The sequence below is a fragment of the Oryctolagus cuniculus genome, chromosome 19 (assembly GCF_964237555.1).
Source record: "Oryctolagus cuniculus chromosome 19, mOryCun1.1, whole genome shotgun sequence".
Taxonomy (NCBI): Eukaryota; Metazoa; Chordata; class Mammalia; order Lagomorpha; family Leporidae; genus Oryctolagus; species Oryctolagus cuniculus.
This window is the reverse complement of record NC_091450.1, coordinates 52,534,805-52,559,514: the sequence shown is the minus strand read 5'-3', so window position 1 is coordinate 52,559,514 and position 24,710 is coordinate 52,534,805. Positions and strand designations below refer to the sequence as shown.

At 41.8% G+C, this 24,710-nt stretch overlaps 1 long non-coding RNA gene across 1 annotated transcript; it reads right to left on the bottom strand.

Moving 5' to 3' along the window:
* Positions 1-16,034: 16,034 nt before the first annotated feature.
* LOC138847051 (uncharacterized) lies at positions 16,035-23,824 on the bottom strand. The gene is made up of 2 exons (XR_011384675.1): positions 23,768-23,824; positions 16,035-23,339 (listed from the first exon to the last, which is right to left on the bottom strand). It is a non-coding gene; the product is annotated as an uncharacterized lncRNA (long non-coding RNA).
* Between the last annotated feature and the right edge of the window lie 886 nt (positions 23,825-24,710).

Here is a 24,710-nt window from a genome sequence, read left to right as displayed (position 1 = left end):
TTATGCTTATCTGCTAACATCATGCCTTTCTTCAGATAAGAAAATCCCTCTTTTCACAAGGACGATTACATTAAAGGAGTTGACAGGTGTATTTGTTGTCTTCTTTTCCAGATTGTTTGGTTATCTTTGCAATAAATTCCTTTTCCTTCTCAGAAATAAAATCTGAGGAGTTACTGAGATGAACATTCCATTTCTTTATATGTTAATGGTTTACTATCATTGGAGGAGTCTTCATTGATTTTTCTCATCAGTACAAACCCAGACATTCACCTTAAAATCCACCTCAGCAGTTTTTTGTTCTTTATGGTGAGAGCTCTTATGTTTAGATAACTAAAATTTTAGGGGTTCCAACTCTGTGGCGTAATGGGTAAAGCTGCCACCTGCAGTGCTGGCATCCCATGTGGGTGCTTGTTCAAGTCCTGGCTGCTTCAATTCTGATCCAGCTCCCTGCTATGGCCTGTGAAAGCAGTAGAAGATTGCCCAAGTCCTTGGGCCCCTGCAACCATGTGGGAGACCCGGAAGAATCTCCTGGTTCCTGGCTTTGGATCGGTGCAGCTCCGGCTGTTGTGGCCAACTGGGGAGTGAACCAGCGGATGGGATACTTCTGTCTCTCTGTGCCTCTGCTTCTTTCTCTGTGTAACTGACTTTAAATAAATAAATAAATAAATCTGAAAATATTGACAAAATTTTGAGCTATGTTTTACTTTTGCCCAATAATTTTATTGAAAAGTGCTTTGAGAAATCAAAAATAAAAGTATCCATGTAAAACTTATTCTTCCTATAATACAGCTATTCTTACTATATTATGCAGCTGTGATTTTAATGCTTAATAGTAGTAAAACATACATTATAATTTTGCACATTTTTCTTTTCTACAAGTTTAGTTATTTCAATTTATTCATGCAGATGGTAACTTTCCTATAGTAGAGTGGAGAAGTATATAGATAAAAATGCAAACATATGTAAATATTCAGCTTCAAATTTGTAAATCATTTCTTTTTTATGATTGGTATTTATTTGAGAGGTAGAGTAACAGAGAGGGAAAGAGAAAAAAGTTTTCTATTTTCTGGTTCACTCCCCAGATGGCTGCAACAGCCAGAGCTGAGCTGATTGGAAGCCAGGAACCAGGAGCCTCCCACATGGGTGCAGGTGCCTAAGCACTTAGGCCATCTTTCACTGCTTTTTCCCAGCCACACTAAAGATCTGGATTGGAAGAGATGCAGCCAGGACATGAACTGCTGCCCATTTGGGACATTGGTGCTGCAGGTGGTGGCTTAGCCCACTACACTACTGCACTGGCCCCAGTAATTCCTTTTGTAAGTTAAATGTATCATATTAGAGAGATACTCTTCACACACACACACACACACTCATTTATACTCAAAAGTTTGTAGTCAAAAAGCCTTATTTGGTGTTTGCAAAATACAGCAAGTATATCTGCGAAGACTCTTAAGCAGGTCAAGGGTAAAAAATGAGACATTGATTAGGATGTCTTATGGAGAAGGTGATCTTCATGAATGAGAGCTATCAGAATAAAATCCTCTTCTGCAATTTTGATCAAAGTTTTCTAATTTTATTGCTTAGTCTAATAAGAAATAAAATTGATAATGAATAGATGGTCTGTCTCATAGTATTACATACATTTTACTAACACCAGATGTGTTGGTAGTGACATTTCTAGGAAAAACAAGGTTTGGACTTTTAAACATAAATTACAATAATTGTTGAATCTTAAAAGTACTAATGATTTTGGGAGAGAATTTTGGAAGGAGTAGATAACCACCAGTGATGATCTAGTTACACAGATTTATTCTCAGAAGTTGTGAGGCTTTATAAAAACTATATAGGAGAAACAAAAATTGTTAAGATTTGTAGTTCTATTTAGTCACATTTAAAAAGTTTTGCTTCTGTGGCCTGGGATTTTGGAGCTTTCCTTCTACATTCTTTCCTAGGAATTTTACAATTTCAGTTCTTATATTCATTTTGAGTTGTTGTGTATAGTACAATGATCCAATTCCATTCTTTTGCTTATAGAAACCCAGTTTATCTATAACTATCATTTAAAAAAATTCTTTAGAAAGGCAAAGTTACAGAGAGTGAGGGAGAGACAGAGATCTTCCACCTGCTGGTTCACTCCCCAGATGGCTGCAATGGCCAAGGCTGGGCCAGCCCAAAGCCAGGAGCCAGGAGCTACTACCAGGTCTCCCATGTGAGTGCTAGGGCACAAGCACTTGGTCCATCTTCCACTGATTTCTGGAAATGGAGCAGCTTGGACTCTAACCAGTGACCATATGGGATGCCAGCATTCTAGGCTGTAGCTCAACTCATTATGCCACAATGCCAGCCCCCATTTATTTATTTTTTAATAAGTTGAAAATTTTATTTTGCTGCAGAATTGTTGCATCACTGTATGAAATACCACTATCAAAGACAATCTATTGAAAAGTTAATATGGCATTGTTCTCTGACACTATAAAACTAGCAAAATCCTTTCTCTGTTTCCAGTTATTTCCTTTTTTTAAAAAAAGGAAATAGTTTATTGGAGAAACCTGACAGACTGGAGGGAAGAGGCAAAGAAGTAAAAGTGGCAGAAAGTGAGTGTAAGAGAGACAGAGAGAGACAGAGATGAAGAGATGAAGAGAGAGAGCCACATGTTCAGGAACAAGTCCCTTTCAAACTTTGTCAGGGGTGGGCAGGGAAGTAGGAGCAGCGAATCCCATTAGGATGGGGTTGGGGTTGACACTGATGGTTGGGCAATGTGGCTACCTGGCTTCCAGCAATGGTGGCATGGGCTAGGGCCTAGGATGGTGTCAAGGTGTAGATTGTGCCATAGATAAGACTGCACCATTTTACTAACATTCCCCCCTTTTTTTATAAAGCAGGAGTTGTATGGGATTACATTAGCCCCCAGAGTCCAGTAGGGGTAGAGGGACGATGATCTGTCTTTAGAGCTACTTCCTGCTGACATGGGGCGACGAGGTACTCTTCGCTGGCATGGGGTGATGTCTCAAGCCACTGTCTCCTGGGAGGGGAGCAAAGTATATCCTTGTAGCAGCATTTGGCTGACCACCTGGTTGCTGAAGGCCTTGGTTCATTCCATTATCAACTCCTGTAAACACTTAAGCAAACATGGTAGTATAAAAGACAGTATGAGAATAGCAACCAATGATCATAAAAGTGGCAGGTAATGAGAGGATTTCATACAGGAGTGGAAATGGGGGTGGGGGTGGGGGTCTTGGACCATTGTGAGGACTATTTGATGGATGTGGTTAAAAGTTGATCCCAACTAAGACCAGGAGAAAGGCCACTCAACATTTGCAGGTAGAGGAGTTCTTCTGTAGAGAAATTTTGAACAATCACATAACATTAAGTGGGGGAGAGGACCATCAATACATGCAGGTCAGAAGTAGAGCCAGTGATATTAGAGTAGAGGCTATGATTACAAAGAAATGAGGCCCCAGATGGGCTATATAGGGTCTAGAACAAAAGACAGAGTCATTATTGGAGAACCTAAGAGAGCTGCTGCCTAAACCACGACTAAATTGTCCAGTTGAGAGGCAAATAGAAACTGACAGAAGGGCTTGATAACAATATGGTGGGCTTTAAGGTCTTGTCAGTTAGGAGGCCCAGACATATCTATCTCTTCACATGAGGTACATCCTAATGGAGGTGTGAACCTTTTGGGGAAGGCACCCTGTTGACTTCCATTACCTAGCTGGCCTGGGAGGAGAGCTGAGCAGGTAAAGGTAGGTGGCATCTCTTAACAGGAAATTTACAGTTCTGCCTGTAATGTTACGGACCCTACTTGGCTGTCTCCTCCGCAGCAGTGGTTACTTTGGAAGCCAGACTGAGAGAAGAATTTTTCAGCTTAGAGCCAACAAGATCTGTGGCCCTGACCTGGACGTCCTTCGACTCCAGGGCATCTCCACTTGCAGTGATCCAACTCTTGGCTGGCAGAGCTGCCAGGGCTCTTCATAAGCTGACTTCTGAAGCCCTTGATTTCCATATTGAAAACCAATGCAGTGGACTGGTCTGTTGGGTCTTTTTGATAGCAGATCACTGTATAAAGAAGCCATTATTGGCCTGCCACCTATGTTTACATCACTTCTGATGCCTGGCGTTCTTTTCCTCCTGGTTTTTGTTAAAGCAGACCAGAGGATGCAAGTCAAGGGGGTGCTCAAGTCCCATCTCTAATCTTCAGTTGCCTAAACTGAAGTATATAGTCACAGGCATGCTCTGATAGTGTTTTTTCTGAGGTAGACAATGCCCATGAGGAAAGTTATGTCCTCACTTAAAACATTCTCTCCCTTTGGTCTGAAAAGGAGGTTTTGCCTGTTTACTGTGCCCATGGCCAGGTAAATCTAGCTGTAAAATTATAATTTATGATCTTATTTTGGCTATGCTATTACAGAAAATGTTAGTCATCCCTTTTATAAGATGTAAAGATCAAATTGTGCATCCTAGAGAGTCGTTCATTGTAGTCAGTTTCCTTCCTTGAAGAGAATAGAGAAATGAGGGGAAAAGCTAGGCTTAGAATAGAGAAATGAGGGAGCAAGTCCCAGATCACTTACTGACAATAGCAATAACAAATGAAAACTTAGCAAGCAATTTCAACCATTAAATAACAACTTAAGAAAACATTTACCAGAAGGTCAAATGCCTTCTATAAATTTTAAGAATACATGTGTTTGGAAAAATTTCTTAAATATCTAACATGGTGTAGCTTGTTTAACCAGAAAACTCAAGCAAAAACATATAAAACAATTTTAGTTTCTACCAACAGATTTAAAACATCTGATAGAGAGATTCAGATCACATGAATTAAAATATATCTTTAACTTTAGCAGTTTAAATTTATGTGCAATCTTTTATCTATGAGACAATTAAAATAAAGATCTTAATAAATTTCCCAGTAGACATACAATAGGTATACACATATAACATAAAAGATGGAATAATAAAGCAGTTTAAATAATAGCTTTTTAAACTCTTTTTAAATTACCAATTAATTCAAATTACTTTCTGCTGTTAGTAACCTGATTTAACCATAGTTTCTCTCAGTTGGAACCTGTAGTGCATTATTGGCTTCATCTGTTTACAGAGCTATCCCAAAGTACTGAATACAATAGAAGTGGCTGGAAAAAGTCCATCAGAACCTATAGGAGGACAGCTAAACACAAAACTAACAATGTTTTAGTTTTATGAGAAGAAAATCTGAGATACAAATCTGTAGAAGATAAGACTTCAAATAGCTGTGTTTAAAGTTATAAACTCATTAATCAACAAGAGGCACTTACTTACTTCACACAGTATTTTCTAAAGTACCTGTACAATTTTACAAAACATTTAACCCTTTAGGCCTCTGGGCCTTTCTCATTAAGATAACCGTCATATCTAGTAACACAAGATCATTAGCTTTTTAGCTTTCAGACATTTGTATCAGTAGCATTTTATATTATAAAAACTTGAAATTTAGCACCACTTCACATCTTGACAGTACTTCTAACATAATCCAAATACCCTGATTAGTTGGTGTCTCTACAAAATGAGAGATGTGTCTTTGACAATTTCCAGGGGCCCATCTGGAAATTGTCAAAGTCTAGATTTTTGAAATTTTGATTTTTTGAATGCCTGTCAAGGATGCCAAGAAGTCTCAAAATCCAAAATATCTCGTTGAAATAGGATCCCTTAAAAATGCTATAACTAGTACTCAAACAGTATTTTACACTTTATGTTCTGTGTGGGTGCAAACTGATGAAATCTTTACTTAATATCTACTAAATTGATCTTCTGTATATAAAGAGAATTGAAAATGAATCTTGATGTAAATGGACTGAGAGAAGGAGCAGGAGATGGGAGAATTGTGGGTGGGAGGGAAGTTATGGGGGGAAAACAGCCATTGTAATCCATAAACTGTACTTTGGAAATTTATATTTACTAAATAAAAGTTTAAAAATATCATGAAATAATATATCCAAATTTGATCTGTTAAAATGTTATTATCCAAATGTTTTAGAATAAGTATATATTTAAATAACCCATAGCTCTTAATAAAAACTCAGCTGTTTATAAATAATTAGAATTTAACAGAGACATCAAGAGAACATAATAGACTACTTTACTTTAACAGAGGATCAGATTCTATGTCATAGGAAAATAATAGCTTTTGTGTCCAAAATTTCTTTCTTTTATAACCTTCTGTGACTTCCACACACCCTCTTCAAATTACTTGAAACATTCTATCATTTCCATTCCAGAGTAAACTAGCCATCAGGATGAAGTAATTCTTGCAAACCGTGTCCTTTCTTTATTCAAAAAAACTCTTTCCTTCTTAACCTTCCTTACCAAGAACACTCTTTCCTTCTTAACCTTTCTTACCAAGTGCACATTTCTATGCTTGTGATGTGTTCTATCTGCCAATATCCTTGATTTACATTTTGAAATAGCCTGTTAAAAATCTCCAAATTAAGACAACATTTTTAAATCAAACTTCAGCCTGGGTTACTTTAAGCAGTGTTGTACTATTTTTATGGACAGTGTATGAAAACATATTTGTTAAACCAACCCAAATATCTTTTCTATAGAGTATAACATGCTGATTACCAAAATTTATATTTAGATGCATTTATCTCATTTGCCTTTACCCAATTTAAATTAGCAGTTACACCTAAATGACTTAAGATGCTGATATTATATCTCTGAATTCAATTAAAATTAAAATTGCATGCATATAAAACAATTGCTAATTACCCATTGCTGTTTTATTGAGAAATGGTTTCCTGGAAACCTGTTAAAATAAATTGCAAAGTTTAAGCAAGTTACAAAGTAGTGATCTTCCTAGATTGAAGAAAGAAATTTCTTCACACTCAGTGTCTAATTATAGTTGCTTTTTTTTATATCAAAAACACGTTAGGCCCATGATGTCATAGTCAACCACTTGGAATTGCCTCTGAAAAAAGGTTCAGGCAGCTGCAAGACAGTTCCCAATGGTGATGCTGGGCCAGAGGCAAGAAGTGGAGGTCAAAACACCTGATTTTCCTGTCTGGCTTGCTCATGATAAAACAAAGGAGTCAGCAGAAGGGTGAGATACCTAATTTGTTTTTCAATAAGCAAGGAGCTCAAAAGGATGGGATTACCAATCCTTTGCTATTCTTATGGTAAAACTGCAACAAGAGAGGCTGGGGTAAAAGACTAGTTGGAGGACAAGAGCTGATGAGTGAAAGCATGGAGATAGCCATTCCCAAACTTGCTGGAGGATCATTGATAAGACAGGGAGAGTAGGCTTTGGACCAGGCCTGGTTCTAAGATAAAGTTGGAATTCCTGGGTGGGAGAGGGAGGTACAGTGAGCCAGATAGTAAAGAGTTGGGGCTGCAAATGTAGGAGGCAGATGTTTTGGCTCAAGCCTTTGACCTCTAGTGGAAAACTTGTAGGCCAGTAGGACCTGAGATGGAGAGCAGGAAGTACACATAGAAGGTTTAGATTAAAGATAGAAAAAGCTTGAGCATATGGGATCTCCTTCCATTTTCCCAAACACTCACAGAAGTGATAAAGATCTTGAATACTATCAGGGTCAAACATACCTTAGAGGGGCCACTTTGATTGACTGTTAAAGTCATACATGGGCCATGCTCCATTACAGAGAAAGATGAGGCATTGACATTTGTGTGCTGGAGCCAATTTGAGAGGGACCATATTACATAGAAGGCTACCAAGAGGAGAATCAGACACAACGTGTTAAGAGAACATTCCCATTGCATCTTAATAGAGTCAGATCGGTGGATATTGAGCATCCTTGAAATCCTGGTCATCTGATTAATGAGGGGATATGGGAGCATAGGGCAGGGTCATCACCAAAGCACCCACTGGCACCCAGGGCTTAGCCTGTAGAAGAGAAACAGGAGGTTGAGTAGTCACCCACACCCACTGTTGCCTGGAGATAGTGTCCATAGAGACTAAAAGCCTTTGGGAGTTGTGATTGGTGCCCAGTATGAGGACTTTCAGACAGATGTAGACCAGAGTAGGACCACAACTTGAAGTAGAAGTCACCAGGAGAATTTTCCATTCCGCATCTTATCTCAGAATTTGGAAGGCCGGTGTGTTGATGAAGATCTTGGAGCATTCAGTGGTGTGGAAGGAGTTCCAGGGGTGTGTTTTGTGACTGGCAGAAATCCAGGACTATAGAGAAGCTCCAAGATCCCTGAAGGGAGAGCGAAGTCACTGGAGGAGCCTGGATCTGAGTCACAGCACCAATATAAGGCCATCACAAAACACACCAAACACCAGAGTAAGGGAAAGAGTATATTTTGGGAAAGCCAACAGACTGGAGGGAAGGGGTGAAGAAGGAAAAGAGGCAGAAGGAGAGCATAAGAGAGACAGAGCTCCAGTTATTTCCAGTGCAAAAATCATTACATATTTTTACTTCAATCCAGAGATGGATATCAGCAAGCTACAATTTTCTATAAGGCTTAACATAGCAATGATATCCTTGAGTCATGTGATATGTATAACTGCTTGTTTTACCACAGATAATTTCATAAATTCTCAATACTAGAGCCTAGTGTAAAAAAATCACAGAGTACTATGAAAAAGATCCATGTTTTGTTTAGGATGAATACTGTATGTATTTGCAATTATGAAAGAGTTAAGGATAATTTCTCCCAGTAACAGATTTACAAGTAGTATCTTTTCCCATACATACTCCTAAAAATTTCTATTTTAAGTCTTCTGTCAGCCACTAATTCAAGAGAACTGCACTGGATTAAATTATTCCATGCTATCTCATTTTAGGGGTTGTGCTTTACTCCTCAGTTTTTTTTTTACATTTCTCAGGCTTCTCTCCTCATTCATTCATCTAGCTCTGAAGGGTTATTCAGTGTCATCTTGATCAGCAGCCATGTGCATAACAAGATATGTTGACAAGTCCTGGGTTTTATACTAGGGCTTGTAAATTTTCTGTTACATCTGATACAGGAAAATAGATATTGTACACGGTCAAGTTTCACACTTTCCAAAGCACCAAACTCATCTTGTTACAGTTTTGTCCCATCTACAGACAGACTGCCATAAACAACATCTCCCAAAGCTTCCTGTGCAAAATTGCTGATTCCCACTGGCCCAGCACCATTTATCTGTTGCTCTCCATTGGATTTATCTGTTGCTTTCTCATTGGAATATCATGTTACCATAGTTAGTGTAGGTAACTAGCTAGTGTTCCTAGTGTCCCAGTACTGTAGGTACAGGAGACATCCCCATGATGAAAGTCATCAAATCCTCCCACACTGAAAAGGAGGTATTCCGTAGATATGAGATCCTTAGAACCATTGGCAAGGGCAACTTTGACCAGGTGAAGCTAGCCCTCCATCTGAGAGCAGGACCAAGGTGGCTGTGAAAATCAGTGCCAGAGGTGATGGGGATTCCTCTGAGTTCCCGCAAGCAAGATTAGAAGCAGAAATTATGAATTCTCTGCATCACCCTAACATTATAAAACTGTTACAGGTAAACTACACAGCATAGAAAGCCTATCTTTTCATGGAATATTTTAGCAGGGGAGACCTTGAAAAGTATATGGTAGCACATGGCCACCTTCAGGAAGGAGAAACATGTTGGTATTTCAGCCAGACATTATCAGCAGTAGAGTACTGCCATAAGTAGCACATTGTTCACAGAGATTTAACATTGGAAAATTTTCTTGTAGACGATAAAGTATCTGTTAAGCTAACTGACTTTAGCTTTAGCCAAAAACTGACTGAAAGCCAACAAATAAAGTCATTGTGTGGGAACCTTGAATACTGCTCCCCAGAAGAGTTCCTAGATAAGGAGTTCAATTGGTATAAGGCCGATGTGTGGAGTCTAGGTGTGGTCCTGTACACCATGTTGAGAGGGTGGCTGCCCTTTGAAGGGGAGAGCTTTGTGTACCTGAAGGAAGCCATCTGGCTGGCTCTTACATAATCCCCTCCTATATAAGTGGGGAACTGGAGAGATGCTGGATTTGTTAGTGACCTGTGACCCTGCTGGGAGGCCCACAGTGGCAGATGCTATGGGCCACAAGTAGCTCAGCATGGAGCAGAAAGGGCCCAAACCAAGTGAAGACACACCTGAACAGTCTCTGAGTTCTAAGTTCGAGGAAATCAGTGAAAGTGTGGAGAGCCTGGTTTCTCAGGAGGGCCTTAAAGAACAGGACAGCCCCTTGTCCCCCATCTAATGCTGGGGAAAATCCCAGCTGAAGGCTTACAGAAGACACAGAGAAAAGGAAACTTCCATGGGGATCCTAGGTTCTTCCCAAGGAGCTGAAAGTCAGAAATACCTGCCAAGCCTTGTCTTCAAGCTGTGCCGTGAGGAGAACGATGGCCACTTGTCCCCTGCACTGGGCTGTGGGAAATACCAGGAGGGCTTCAGTGGAACAGCAAGAACTGAGCTCACTGAAGTGGAGCCTCTAGGATCTCCTTGGGATGCTGAGGTTCAAAACTACCTGGTGGAGCTGGGCTTTGAGATGAGCCATAAAGCAACCTCCCTGATGCCCAGTCTCAAAACCAGTGCCATGTCCCCAGTGCTGCACAATGGTGACCAGTCATCAGGGCTAGACACCTGCCATGGTGCCCACAAGATGGACAGTTCCCCACCTGGCATGATGAACATCCACACTTCCTGGCTAGTCCTCAGGTACAACAGCGCCATTACATCCATGACCTAATCAACACCAGCAGCCATGAGGCCCACAGGTCAGATACTCCTCAAACTGGCATAAGGAGGAGGACCAGAGTTATTAAGATGGTGGAATAGTGAGGGCATGCACTGATAGTCTGGGGAAAGATAGTTTAATAAAAGTGGAGTTATTGTAGTTTCGGGGAAAGGCTCAGGGAAAAAAATGCAGAGGAAGCTTCCAGATCTAGTGGATGTGACATGGAGGCCCTGTGGGGAGAGCAAGGATGCCCATGGCTCGGGAGCCCAGCCGTGGAGTCTACACACCAGCGCTGGAAGGTGAGGTGAGGTGAAACCTTTGTAGCCCAAGACATTGGTGGGGAAATGACAGAGCTGAGAGGGAACGAGGCTTGAAGCCCTGCTGGGGAAAGTTCACCAGGCTAACTAGAGCAGAGAAAATAATAAATAAATAAAAGGGACTGGCATGGACACAAGCCTCTCTCTCCACTCAGCTTACAAAGGCAAGCAAGACAAAGAGCAGGTGCCATTTTGGTCATGCATAAAGTGGCACCTGCCATCAACCAAGCAGAAAAACCTGACTCTTGTGGGGAGAAATAACAGGACATTAGGACCTAGTGAAGGTGTGAAGCCAATGAACTGAGCCTGTGAAAATCTGAGGGTGTGGGAGAGAACTCACGGAGTACACAAACTTGGTAACCTTGGCAACCCGGTGGGAGACTGCAGGGAAATTTGATATCTCACGGAGGACTGCATAGACCCTTTGTGTGGTCCTTGGGGCAGAGCAGACAAATATTATACCCACAGGGGCCAGATTTCATACATTGTTTACCCTCAGTTCTGCCCAGCTGTGCAGAATTACTTCCCTTCTGGTTAAATAGGGAGAGAGAGAGAGAGAGAGAGAGAGAGAGAGAGAACAAGCTGGGTGAGTCACCTATGGCACACCCTTAACCCTGAAGAACCAAACAGAGCTCTCTGGCCACACCCATCTCATGCCTCTAAGGATCCATCAAAAGCAGACACTCCACTTACTCTAGAGTTATAGTATAACGAGAAAAACCACTACAGCAAAGAATCCAAAGAATATCTCCACAATGCCAAGCAACAAATGCATAAACCAAGGAAACGAGAACAAGGAAGACACTATGGTGCCGCCAAATGAAAATGACACCCCAATTCAAGATTATGAAGATGATGAGATAGAAGAAATGCAAGAAATGGATTGCAAAAAATTAATAAGAACATTAAGAAGTTCTCAAAAACAAATTCTTGAATTACAGAAATCCTTACTGGACAGGATAGAAAATCTCTCATGAAAATGAAATCTTAAGGAGGAATGAAAATGAAATGAAGCAACTAGTAGAATATGAAACTGTGATAGTGAAGCAAAATCATAATGAAATGAAGAATTCAATAGATCAAATGACAAACACATTAGAGAGCCTTAAAAACAGAGTCGGTGAAACAGAAGAGAGAGAATATCGCACTTAGAAGGCAGAGAACAGGAAAGTATACAGTCAAACCAAAGAAAAGAAGAGGAAATTAGAAATCTAAAAGTATTGTCGAGAATCTACAGGATACTATTAAAAAACTCAACATTCGGGTTCTAGGAGTTCCTGAAAGCATGGAGAGACAGGAAGGATTAGAAGGCCTTTGTAGTAAGATACTAGCAGAAAATTTCCCGGTTTGGAGAAGGACAGATACATCCTAGTGCAGGAAGCTCATAGAACCCCTAATAAACATGACCAAAAGAGATCCAAACCACGACACATTGTAATCAAACTCACCACAGTGAAACATAAAGAAAAGATTCTAAAATGTGCAACAGAGAAACATCAGATTACTTTCAGAGGATCTCCAATTAGACACACAGCTGACTTCAAATCAGAAACCTTACAGGCTAGGAGGGAATGGCGAGATATAGCCCAGGTACTAAGAGAGAAAAACGGCCAGCTCAGAATATTATATCCTGCAAAGCTCTCAATTGTGAATGAAGGTGAAATAAAGACCTTTCATAGCAAACAAATTCAAAGAATTTGTTGCCACTCATCTAGCCCAGCAAAAGATGCTTAAAGAAGTGCTATAAACAGAAACACAGAAACATGGCAATCAATATGAAAGAAGGTAAAGGAAAAAAAATTCCATTAAGAGATCACCAGAAGCTCAAAGTGGAATGAAGTTGGAAATTAGCAACTCAGGAATCCCTAGAGAGTATGCAAACACATGGAGACTGAACAACATGCTCCTGAATGAACACTGGGTCATTCAAGAAATCAAAAGAGAAATCAAAAACTTTCTGGAAGTAAATGAGGATAAAGACACAACATATCAAAAATTATAGAATATGTCAAAAGCAGTGTTGAGAGGAAAGTTTATAGCAATAGGTGCCTACATCAAGAAATTGGAAAGGCACCAAATAAAGGAGCTTTTGATTCATCTCAAGGATCAAGAAAAATTGCAGCAAACCAGACCCAAATCTAGTAGGAGAAGAGAAATAATTAAAAACAGAGAAGAAATCAACAGGATTGTATCCATAAAAAATTACAAAAAATCAGCCAAATTAAGAGCTGCTTTTTCGAAAAAATAAACAAAATTGACACCCATTGTCCCAACTAACTAAAAAAAAGAAAAGACCCAAATCAATAAAATCTGAGATTAAAAAGGAAACATAACAACAGACACCACAGAAATAAGAATCATCAGAAGTTACTACAAGGACTTGTATGCCAGCAAACAGGGAAACCTATCAGAAATGGATAGATTCCTGCACACATGCAATCTACCTAAATTGAGCCATGAAGACATAGAAATCCTAAATAGACCCATAACTGAGACAGAAATTGAAACAGTAATAAAGGCCCTCCCAACAAAGAAAAACCCAGGACCAGATGGATTCACTGATGAATTCTACCAGACATTTAAAGAACTAACTCCAATTCTCCTCAAACTATTCAGAACAATCAGAAAAGAGGGAATCCTCCAAAATTCTTTCTGTGAAGACAGCATCACCTTAATTCCTAAGCTGGAAAAAGATGCAGCATTGAAAGAGAATTACAGACCAATATCCCTGATGAACATAGATGCAAAAATCCTCAATAAAATTCTGGGCAAGAGAATACAACAATACATCAGAATGATCATCCATCCAGACCAAGTGGGATTTATCCCTGGTATGCAGGGATGGTTTAATGTGCACAAAACAATCAATGTGATACACCACATTAACAGACTGCAGAAGAAAAACCATATGATTATCTCAATAGATACAGAGAAAGCATTTGATAAAATACAACACCCTTTCATGATGAAAACTCTAAGCAAACTGGGTATAGAAGGAACATTCCTCAATACAATCAAAGCAATTTATGAAAAACCCACAGCCAACATCCTACTGAATGGGGAAAAGTTGGAAGCATTTCCACTGAGATCTGGTACCAGACAGGGATGCCCACTCTCACTACTGCTATTCAAAATAGTTCTGGAAGTTTTAGCCAGGGCCATCAGGAAAGAAAAAGAAGTTAAAGGGATGCAAATTGGGAAGGAAGAACTCAAACTATCCCTCTTTGCAGATGATATGATTCTTTATTTAGGGGATCCAAAGAACTCTACTAAGAGACTATTGGAATTCATAGAGGAGTTTGGCAAAGTGGCAGGATATAAAATCAATGCACAAAAATCAACAGCCTTTGTATACACAGGCAATGCCACAGCTGAGAAAGAACTTCTAACATCAATCCCATTCACAATAGCTACAAAAACAATCAAATACCTTGGAATAAACTTAACCAAGGACGTTAAAGATCTCTACGATAAGAATTACAAAACCTTAAAGAAAGAAATAGAAGAGGATACCAAGAAATGGAAAAATCTTCCATGCTTATGGATGGGAAGAATCAATATCATCAAAATGTCCATTCTCCCAAAAGCAATTTATAGATTCAATGCAATCCCAATCAAAATACCAAACACATTCTTTTCTTTTCAGATCTAGAAAAAATGATGCTGAAATTCATATGGAGACACAGGAGACCTCGAATAGCTAAAGCAAACCTGTACAACAAAAACAAAGCCGGAGGCATCACAACACCAGATTTCAGGACATACTACAGGACAGTTGTAATGAAAACAGAATGGTACTGGTACAGAAACAGATGGATAGACCAATGGAACAGAATAGAAACACCAGAAATCAACCCAAATATCTACAGCCAACTTATATTTTATCAAAGATCCAAAACCAATCCCTGGAGTAAAGATAGTCTATTCAATAAATGGTGGTTGGAAAACTGGATATACATGTGCAGAAGCATGAAGCAAGACCCCTACCTTGCACCTTACATAAAAATCCACTCAACATGGAATGAAAACCTAAATCTATGACCTGACACACACCATCAAATTCTTAAAGAACATTGGAGAAACCCTGAAAGATATTGGGACCGGCAAAGACTTCTTGGGAAACACCCCTGAGGCACAGGCAGTCAAAGCCAAAATTAACATTTGGGATTGCATCAAATTGAGAAGTTTCTGTACTGCAAAATAAACAGGAAAGTGAAGAGGCAACCGACAGAATGGGAAAAATATTTGCAAACTATGCCACAGATAAAGGGTTAATAACTAAGAAATAATCAAGAAATTCCACAACAACAAACAAGATATGGGCCAAGAACCTCAATAGATATTTTTCAAAAGAGGAAATCCAAATGGCCAACAGACACATGAAAAAATGTTCAAGATCACTAGCAATCAGGGAAATGCAAATCAAAACCACAATGAGGTTTCACCTCACCTCGGTTAGAATGGCTCACATGCAGAAATCTACCAACAACAGATGCTGGCGAGGATGTGGGGAAAAAGGGACACTAACCCACTGTTGGTGGGAATGCAAACTGGTCAAGCCACTATGGAAGTCAGTCTGGAGATTCCTCAGAAACCTGAATATAATCCTAGCATACAACCCAGCCATCCCACTCCTTGGAATTTACCCAAAGGAAATTAAATTGGCAAACACAAAAGCTGTCTGCTCCTTAATGTTTATTGCAGCTCAATTCACAATAGCTAAGACATGGAATCAACCTAATGCCCATCAACAGTAGACTGGATAAAGAAATTATGGGACATGCACTCTATAGATTACTATACAGCAGTAAAATACAGTGAAATCCAGTCATTTGGAGCAAAATGGAGGAATCTGGAAAACATCATGCTGAGTGAAATAAGACAGTCCCAAAGGGAGAAATATCATATGCTCTCCCTGATTGGTGACAACTAACCGAGCACCAAGAAGGAAACTTGTTGAAGTGAAATGGACACTATGAGAAACAGTGACTTGATCAGCCCTTGCCCTGACTGTTGATGAACAACTTACTATTTTATCCCTTTTAGTATTTTTTTGTTTTACTTAATACTATTGTTTGAACTCTGTTATTAACACACAATTATTCTTAAGTGTTGAAACTTAACTGAAAAGTGATCCCTGTTAAATATAAGAGTGGGATTAAGAGAGGGAGGAGATGTACAATTTGGGACATGCTCAAGCTGACATGCCCCAAATGGTGGAGTTAGAAATGTGCCAGGGGGTTCCAATTCAATCCCATCAAGGTGGAATGTATCAATGCCATCTCACTAGTCCAAGTGATCAGTTTCAGTTCACAATTGATCATAATGATAGGACTAAGAGTCAGAAGGATCACATGAACAAGACTAGTGTCTGCAAATACTAACTGATAGAATAAAAAAGAGAGGATGATCCATCATGGGAAGCGAGATATATAGCAGACTCATAGAATGGCAGATGGCAGATGTCCTAAACAGCACTCTGGCCTCAGAATCAGCCCTTAAGGCATTTGGATCTGGCTGGAGAGCCCATGAGAGTATTTTAGGTATGGAAAGCCAAGACACTCTGGGAAAAAAAATGAAATGACCCAAATGAAAGATCTCTGCGAGTGAGATCCCAGTGGAAAGAACAGGTCATCAAAGAAGGAGGTACCTTTCTCTGAAAGCAGGAGAGAACTTCCCCTTTGATTATGACCTTGTCTAAATATAATCAGAGTCAGTGATCTCAAAAGGCTTCCATAGCCTTGTCAACTCATGACAAGAGCCTAGGGTGATTACTGACGCCTTATACAAGAGTGTCAATTTGTTAAGTCAACAAGAGGAGTCACTGTGCATTTACTCCTCATGTAGGATCTCTGTCCTTAATGTGCTGTACATTGTGCTTTAATGCTATAACTAGTACTCAAACAGTATTTTTCACTTTGTGTTTCTGTGTGGGTGCAAATTGTTGAAAGGTTTACTTAATATATGCTAAATTGATCTGTATATAAAGATAATTGAAAATGAATCTTGATGTTAATGGAAGGGAAGAGGGAGTGGGAAAGGGGAGGGTTGCGCATGGGAGAGAAGTTATGGGGGGGTAAAAGCCATTGTAATCCATAAGCTGTACTTTGGAAATTTATATTCATTAAATAAAAGTTAAAAAAATAAAAGTGGGGTATTGAAAAAAAAGGAGGAGCACCTATACTCCAGGGCCAGTCCTCAGGTACAACAGCCCATGTCCCCCGTATCCACTCCAAGCGCCATCAGCAGTGAGGCTAAAATGTCAGATGGTCCCCAACCTGTTGTGAGTTGGAACACTTGCATTCCCTGGCCAGTCATCAGGTACAACATCCCTGTGTCCTCTGTCTGCACCTTCAGCATCAGTAACAGTGAGGATCATTTAGCAGACAGGAGCTGTTCCCAGGGAGTGGCAGAGAAAGAGTCTTCCAGAAAAGCAACAGGACAAGGAGGCAGGGAGCTCACCCATTAAAGCAGCCAAGATATTTGGTCAGGACAAAGGAACAGAGGAGGCAGGTTGGTGCTGTTGAGGGACAACATGGATCTCACTTGGTCTGTAGGTGGCTGTCATGGAGATTGGGGTGGGAGCTGGGTGGAGGATTGTATTGACTGGATTTGCAAGTCAGGCTAAGGGGACCTAGAATGGGGGACCCTACCATCTGGATGTGCTCTGGCCTTGAGTTCATTGACTGGAGAAAAGTGAGGCAGAAGGGTCAGCAGGTCCATAAGTATCATCTGGAGAAGTCCTGAGGAGTATGGGTGAGGGACTCAGAGGTTGGCCACAGACAGAACATAGCTCCCTTGGCTAATGGGGAGATAAAGACTCTGACTCACAGTAGGGGCATCTCTGCCAGCTCTTTCTGCTGTGGGACCATCCTTAAGAAGATTGTCTTGGACATACAAGGGCCAGGAGGGTTTGGAAGGTGCATTCAGGCTAGGCATTTGGCCATAATTCAGCCTGGTGGAAAGAAAGCATATCACCATCATGTACCTACTATACAATGCGTGCCTGGGCCCAGAATGCAGTGTCCTCATCCATGTACATGAGGAGAAGGGCTGCCACATCATTCTTGTTCTGGCAATACTCTATTACCTGCAAGAGCCAAAGTCATCATGGCCAAGCATCACCTGGCAGGCTCAAGCTTACCTGGAAGGTCTCATCTCACCTGAAAAAGACACTGGCTTCATCTGGAAAAGCTGATCTCATCTGGGGAGCTAATGTGACCTACCAGAGGCCTTAGGGAAGCTCAGACTTAGGCTTGGGCTCAACCTCCTATGCCACTGGACCTCAAGAGTAGGAGTACTTGCCTATATTCAATGACCCCAGGGAGACTCCTCCTAAGCCTGCACTCAGGTTGCCTGGGGTGTAAGGACAGAACTAAGGGTGACCTAATCTTCCCTGAGGCCAGGACCTAGCAGGCCATTGTGCCAGTCCAGGCACCACACCTATGGCAGGCCTTGAGCCTTGCACTTTGAAGTCACAACCCCCAAGGAAGAAGCACCTTAGCATGGCCAGCCAGAGCCATGGGAACAAACAAGTTATGAAACTGCCTTGATTGCAGCCCAGGGCCCCTTGCAGCCATAAATTCAATGCATTTGGAAGGTTAGCTGGCTGTAACTCAGGAGATTGCAAAGACCCAGGGCTGACTATAGATACCCTCAGCTGTCCCCCTCAAGGGAAGGGTTTGAAAGGGAAGGTTTGGGCACTGGCTTTCTTAAGGAGTGAAATTCAAATTCAAGGACTCCCTGTGAACTGTGATAAATATGGTGAGATCTACAGGATCCAGACTCAAGTTTCAGGATCCTGGCAAAGTATGTTGACATATACCTAGCTAGAGAAACATCCTCCAACACTGCCAAACCTGTGGGGTTGATGCAGGTTCAGGAGGAATGTGCCACTTCTTAACAACATGTGACCAGGTCCAGGGAGGCCTCTTGCTTGGACATCTATTCCTTTTGTCTCAGTTTTGCATTAGACAGCTCCCATGTTTTGATTGCATCTCTGCGGCATAAGACCTCCTAACTGGAGTATAGCCTGGGAATCTCATCTGGAATACTCACAGTGCCATAGGCAGAATACACCAAGATCACAGGAAATGAGACTTGCCTCCTGGGAAATATAGAAAAGACAGTTTGCCCAGTTTTCTGCTGAGGTCTAACAAGCTCTGAGAGAAACACTAAAGTCCTATTGTGACCATCTACCAACAAAGAGTGAGACCTTCAGGGAACATTGACATTTGTTGAGCTTTGGGGTAAAATCTACATATAATGAAATGAACCTCAGGTGCACATTGGGTGCATTTTTTTTATCTATATGAGCAGTGTGTGGGAGGTACAGATGCAAGGGTCTGAACCCACATGGGTGTCCCTAACCATAAATGGTTTGAACCACTGTGAGAGTGTCTCCTAACCACCAGTGATTTGAACCCACATGGGAGTGTCTCCTAACCACCAATGGTTTGAAACCTCATGTGAGTGTCTCCTAACCACCAGTCCAACAACTGAAGTAGCAGCTCCTTTGCCTATAACATCTCTGTGTGGCCCTTTGCAGTCAAACTCTGAAATCCACTGGGCACTGACAACCATTCATTTGTGTGTTCTCTGTATCTATTGTTTGGCCTTTTCCCAGAATGCCCTATGAGTTGAATCAGCATGTAGCTTTTAGGGTATGGCTTCTTGCTCTTAGAAAAATGCACCTGAAATTCAGCCCAGTCATCACATGACTTCATGGCTTGTTCCTCTTTCTCACTGAATCCTGTTCCTCATTATGGATCTGGTACAGCTTGCATATTCATCCCTCATGAAGATCATCCAGTTTACAGTTTTTAGTGATTGTGAATAGGACAGTGAACATGGCATGCAGTTTTTATGTGTGCTTTTTTTCCAAGTCAATTGAGTGCATAGAGATTCACATTTGGAGTCTGATACTGTTTGTGTGCTTTTGTAAGAAATTGTCAAATATTCTTACAGGTTCCTGTTCTGTTTTGAATTCCTTCCTTCAGTAAATGCATGTTTCTGTTACTCCACATTTTTTTCAACATTAACTACTACTAGTTCTGTTGATTTTACTCAAATAGACTTGCCATGATATTTCATCATGCTGTTAACACTCAGTATACTATTTTCTTGTGCTTGTTGGAGGTAGTGTCCTTTTATATACTGTGCCAGTTGTAGGGTGGAGGGGTCACCTTTTTCCTCATTAAAAATTTTTTAGATTCTATTTATTTTTTGAGAGGTGGAATTACAGACAGAGAAGGAGAGAGACAGAGAGAAAGATCCTCTATCCACTGTTTCATTCCCCAAATGGCTGCAACGTCCAGAGCTAAGTCAATCCTAAGCCAGGAGCCAGGAGCTTCTTCCAGGTCTTCCACATGGATGCAGGGGCTCAAGCACTTGGGCCATCTTCTACTGCTTTCTTAGGCCATAGCAGAGAGCCAGTTTGGAAGAGGAGCAGCCAGGACACCAACTAGTGCCAATTTGTGATGCTGGCACTACAGGCAGAGGCTTAGCCTATTGAACTACTGCGCTAGCCCCTTCTCATTAAATTTAATTGTTCAGTGTATAATATGGATACAAGTCCTTCATTAGCTGTATATTTTGTAAGTATTTTCTGCCAGGCCAAGCACTGTGGAGTAGCAAGTAAAGCTGCTGCCTGGTTGCCTGAAACACCAGCATCCCATATGGGCTCCTGTTCGAGTCCAGGCTGCTCCTTTCCCGATACAGCTCTCTGCTACAGCCTGGGAAAGCAATAGAACATGTCCCAAGTCCTTGGGCCCCTGAACCCCCGTGGGAGACCTGGTGGAACCTCCTGGCTCCTGGCTTTGGATTGGAGCAGCTCCAGACATTGTGGCCATCTTAGGAATGGACCAGCAGATGGAAAACCTCTGTCTCTCTGCCTCTGCCTCTCTGTAATTCCACCTTTCAAATAGATAAATTTTTATAAAATATGTATTTCTCCCACTCCCTAATCATAACCCATTCTGTAGCCTTTTACTTATTCTCTTTACAATATATTTGGCAGAGTGAAAGCGATAAAGTTCCATTGATCATATTTTCTCTGTCATTCTTGGAATATGCTTTTGAATCTGTACAAACACTCATCATGATATTGAAGTGGTATCCTGTATATTCATGGAATATTTATGATTTTCATAGTTAATTAGACCCATGATCCATTTTAAATTAGTTTTCTAGAGGTATGTATTGAAAATTTGGTGTTTTGCTTTGCATAGTGGTGCCAGATCATTTCAGTATCATTTGTTAAAATGACCAACTCGGATCCATTGAGTTCTGTTGGCCCCTTGGTCAAAGATCACTTGAATTGGAGAAACAATTTCTCCGTTTTCTCCCATAGGTCTATGCATCTTTCATTTCTTTAACACAGCCCTGTCTTTTTCTCTGTACTTGTATAGTAGAAAAATCTAAAAAGAAGTGAGTCTTCCAACATATCTCCTAGCATAAGCATTGTTTTAGCTATTCTAGACCCTTTGCTTTCCATGTCCATTCCAGAATCAGCTTGGCATTGTCTACTGAAAAGTTTGCTGAGACCTGGACTGGGTTTGGGTTGAATCCACTCAACAAAGTGGGCAAAGCTGATAGCAGTACTGAGCCTTCTTAACCATAGAACATAGTCCAACTCTGCATTTATTTAGATCTTTTATCTCTGTTATGAGTGATTTGTAATTTTCTGCAAACTGATAACCTAACATTTTGTTGAATTTATAACTCAGTATAGCATTTTTAGTGGCACAATGGTAATTGTCATTATTTAAAGCATTTTTGAAAGTTTTTACTTTACTTGCTTATTACTAGCTCCTCTACACAAAATCTCCACTTTGGGATGGAATAGATAGAGACTGGAAGGCAATTGAGTAGATATTAATACTGACTGGATATTGTAGGATTATACCAATATTTGAAGGGTGATGATGCTCGTGTTTAAAAAACAATGCTAACTTATTAATGCACACTGAGATATCTACAGATGCATTTGGCTTTGTTTTAGGTTATTTGTCACTGTGTGTGTGTGTGTGTGAACCTGGGACGGGAGACTGCTTCAGGTACCTGTGGGAACTGTGGGGATGGAATTTGGGGTTTGTTACATTATTCATTCCTGATTGTTGTGATAGATTGAAATAGTCAAAAAGTACAAAAGGCAGGCATATGAGATCACAAGTAGTAAAATAGGGCATAATTTGGATGGCACCTACCCTCAATTCATTCCCTGCATATCCTAGTCCAACCTGATTCTGTTCCCGGCTAGCTCTTGGTCAGGATAGAGCCGTCACTCTGCACTCTGGCCCTTCTCACAGCCTCCAGGTGGCTGAGATTTCCCATGGCCTCATCTCTCCAAGCTCTGCTCTCCAGGACACCTGTTAAAGCACAAGCATAACCCTGTCTCTGTAGGCCTGGTCTCTACCCTCACCTCAGGGGTTTCCATTCTACTTCACCCTAACACTCTGAGGCTCCTTCCCACCTGCCTGCCCCAGGACCCCCACTCTGTCCCTCCACTCTTCCCACGACTGCCTCCACATCACACTCTAGGTCTCAGCTTCCATGCTGGCACCCAGGAGTCCCTTGTCCTGATGTCTACACAGAAAGTCTCTTCCCCAGATCCACACAAATCTTCCAGAGCACCTTGCTTTGGGCAGCATTGCTTTGCTTGCTGCTCTCATTCTCTATTAGTGAATGTCCTGATCCTAACTGCCCCAGTTGGGGCTTTGTACCCCATAGCTTCTCAGGATATGATGATGACTTATCTTTGTGCTGGGAGAACTTTGAGTATGTGGTGTTACTCACATCTTCCAGACCCTTGATCCTTTCCAGGACTCCCACAACTCTCCCAAGACCCCTAACCTCTCTCAGGATTACCATTATCTCCAGGACGCTAGCTTATCCCATAGTACCCCTAAACCCTCTCCCACATGTGACTTTAGCCTCAAGGAATCATGTATCTGTTCTTGTGCCTGGTGTCTATGCTGGGCCAAGCTTCACAGAACAGCCATCAGGGAGAGAGGCAGGCTGTCTGTCATGGAGTGACAGTACCCAGGACCAGCCAAGTCCGGGAGAGTCTGAGAAGGGGCTGGAGGAGGTTCCACAGAAAGGAAGGCAGGTCAGTGAGGAGGCCCTGGAAGTATTGGCCTCCCTTGTGCTGCACTTTACAACAGAAAGGAGACTTTGGCTATGACAGTGTCTGGCTTGTTAGTGCTACCTGTATGAGAGTAGGTAGAGGGCCCGTACCTGCTTTTTCCTGGACTCTCAGTCTTTACCTTGTTCATGTCTAGCAGCAGTGTTGACTTCTTCCCCACACCTGGGCAGTGACCCTCATGTCTGTCTTGGGACACAACTACAGGAAAGGAGAAGCTTAGGTGAGACAAGGCCCCAGGGATGGAACAGGATGGGGTGGAGAAAAGCCTGAGGCACTTGGAACACAGAAGCCCTGGGCTCCATGGTGTCTTGGAAGAGGTTAGCGCTGCCTGGACTCTGGCCTCCTCACCAACAGTTCTTGGAAGGCATGGGCTTCATTCCCAGTGGATTCACTCTTTTGGAGCACCAGGAGGCATCCCAACCCTGGACATAGTGGTGACCCAAATAGTGAAATCATTATCCCTCCCTATAAGATGACCCTGTGTGGGATGGGCAAGAAGACTTCAGGGTGAGAACCATTACCTCTAGCCATCTGAGAGACAGGCAGTGCTCTGCCTTGGAAATAGGCGCTACTTGCACCAACCCTACAGGAAGTTGTCATAAGGGGGCCCTCAACCTCCTCCTTACCTTGCTATTACTCTGATATTTGCTCCAGTTCTTCAACATCTTTATGCATTTTCGAGTATGTGAGTCTCATGGCTGAGAAGGGAGAGAAGATTGTGTGAATCTAGTTGCTGGCCTTTCTGCAGTGGCTGTTAGAGGCAGTATAGGAGCCCTAACATGACTGAACTTGAAGGAGTCAGACCCTGAGGTCCTGGATCTTCTGATTGGGTGAGTGTCTGTAGCCTCATCTTTATGACCATAGGACACTCTGTCTTCAGACCAGGGCCTCTAGTTGGATCCCAGCCCCAGGTTGCATGCTGGGGGCCAATGGCAGAAACCCCTGAGCTACTGGTCAGTTCTGAGAAGTCAGTTTGGTCAGGCACCCAAAAGGTCTGACAGAAACTGTTGTCCCTGGAGGAGTGTGTGGTGCTCCCCTTCACCATAACCCAAACCCACGGGCTGCCCACAGATGACACCCAATCTCAAAGATGGGTCCCTACCTTCAACCTCAGGGCACTGTCACAGGTCAGCATCTTCTCACTGGGAGGCAGAGCCCTGAGGATCTGCACTAGGCTGAGAAATGTCCACTGTTGCATAGAGTCAGGGAAGGGCCAGTGTCATCTTCATCCAGCCCAAGCCTCAGCCTACAAGACTGATAAGGGCAGGGGTGAGGCAGTGGTCTAGCAAGTGGACATCTATGAAGGGCTGTGAGCATGGGGGAGAAAAGGCCAGCAGGACACTCCTTGTCTGTGGGAGGGGCTCTGGACTTGCCATCTGCTGCCTTTCCTGGGCAGAAGTCATCAGTCTCTGCTAGAGCTTAGTGAGGACTATTCTGAGAGGGGTGGATTTCCCAGGAGTCGGTGGGCTCTGCCCTCACAGCAGCTGTTCCCTGAAGTGACCTTGACCTGAAGTGACAGGGCCTGGGGGCCTGGCCTAAGAACTGCTTGCTGCTGAGAGCCTTCACCTA